Source organism: Pteropus vampyrus, unplaced genomic scaffold, assembly GCF_000151845.1.
Source record: "Pteropus vampyrus isolate Shadow unplaced genomic scaffold, Pvam_2.0 Scaffold93, whole genome shotgun sequence".
Taxonomy (NCBI): Eukaryota; Metazoa; Chordata; class Mammalia; order Chiroptera; family Pteropodidae; genus Pteropus; species Pteropus vampyrus.
Genome location: NW_011888874.1, coordinates 1,986,189 through 1,988,314, shown reverse-complemented (window position 1 = coordinate 1,988,314; position 2,126 = coordinate 1,986,189).

Sequence of the window (2,126 nt, the reverse complement as noted above, 5' to 3'; positions counted from 1 at the left end):
AAGTGAGCCTGTCTAAGGTCTTTTTGCATCTAAGATCACAAACTCTTGGAATGTCAGCATAATCCCTTTTTTCCAGAACCCTCAGGGCACAACCAGGGCAGCGGAGCAAGAGACCACAGAACCCCCATTGTTATCCTGTTCCCCAATACCACCTCTCTGTGCTGTAAATGTGAATTATTAACTTTCCTGTACCCACCAATGTAAAAGCAGTGTGTCTCTCCCTGTTTTACTTTTTACCCAATCCCAGAGATTTCCCCGCTTTCCTTCCTCCCGCCCACTTAACGTACCACCAATAGATTTCCTGTAACCTTCCTTACGTCTTCTTCTCCTTCTAACGTTATAAAATAAAGTAAAATAAAAAGCAAAAGTGTCATTCTCCGGAGCATTTTCTCAATTCGTTGAGATTTTGCTCCCTGGCAGTTGTCATCAGTTTGGCTCAAATAAACCCACAAAAATTCTCTACGAGGTTGGACGTATCTAACGCCGACAACTTTTAGAGCAAAAGACTTTGGGTCCCAGGCAAAGACTCACCAATGCGTAAGGTGCTTTTGCTGCTTACTGTTTTGTAGTTCTCTACTGGCTTTTTATGCAATCGTTACTGGTATTCGTGACCTTATTTTGTAGTGGTGTCTTTACCATTGACAAAGACAATATCCAACCGTATTTAGAGCAGTTAACTTGTACCAGGTACTGGACTAAGTCCCTTAACTGTAATATTTAATCTTCACAACGAGCTAAAGAAATAGGTGCCATCTTCATTTCTACTTTGTGACAAGGAAACAAAGGAATAGAATGTTAAATAAATTCACCAAGCATCGCATGACTAGCGAGAGGCTGAGCCAAATTTAGTTTAGACCTTGGCATTTGGGGTCTTCATCAGGAAAGTACTTTGACTCTCAGATCCGATTTCCAGTTAGAATCTCCAGATTTGACTGTGTGGGGGTCCAAACAATAACTTTCCTTCCACCTTCAAAATTATTCTAGCTGGACTAATAATCGAATTAACATGAGACAGATTAACAGGAGAAAATATCCAAACTTTATTATGGATGTACATGCAGGGGTGTCATAAGAATATGAGACCCGCAGAGGCATTGGGCAGCTGAGGTTTATATGCCATTCTGGGCAAAGGAGAAGAGGGGCAGGAGTCTGGAATTTCGAAGAAAAAGCAGATAATTCACAGGTAAGTGAGAAAGAGCAAATATATGGTACATAAATTCTTGCTGGGCCACCAAGAAACAATGGTACGTAGAGGGAAGTTCAACAAACAGGCTTTGCTAGATTTCTCTCTGTCGCCACATTTAGTCTATATTATGGTGCTCCCTTCCTTAAAGCAGGTTTTTCTATCTGAATTCCTTTAGGCAGGTAAGGGAGAGTGTCAAAGGTTCTTTCTGAGTCTTTTGTTTCTTAATAACCAGCCTAAAATCAACATCCCAAAAGACATATTTTGGAGTGGCAAAAGTTCGGTCCTCCTCATTTTCAATGTGAGGTTTAACAATCTGGGGATTGCCGGGCATAAGTGGGGACCATCCTCTTTCTTCTCGTCATTACCCCATCCATCACCACAAGCACTTCCTACCTATAAGGATCCAAGCAGCCTTCTTGAACCTTTTCCTCTGCCAGTCGTGCAGGGTGGTCTCAGGGAGATTCCTGCACTGTGTCCTGTGTTCTGGGACAGACCCCTGTCCTGCCAAGGAAACTCAGGGTGTTTGTGTGACTGGCGCAGAAAACAGCCTCAGCAGGAACCTGCATCTATTCTCTACATTAATAAGACAAGCTACAGTGCTGAGTTTCCCAAAGTGCGTTCTGCAGAACGAGAAATGTCGATGAGGAAAAAGCGTTTGGACATCACTTAGGGTTATGTGCTCTGGGTTAAGTAAAGTTAATGATAAAGTTACATGCATTTTAATGCATGCAGAACATCTCAGAAGCTGGAATGGGCCGGTGTGGTTGGTGACTCTCACCGGAGGTAGAGTATGCAGCATTTCTCTGTATACTCGATCTCAGCATCTTCTTCTGTGCACATCTATCTTTTATGACTATCATTCTCAGGAAGACACTTTGACAGACAGTGCCCCAGCGTAACCCCAAAAGGGACGAAAAGTGGCTTCTTCCATTGGTCTGGG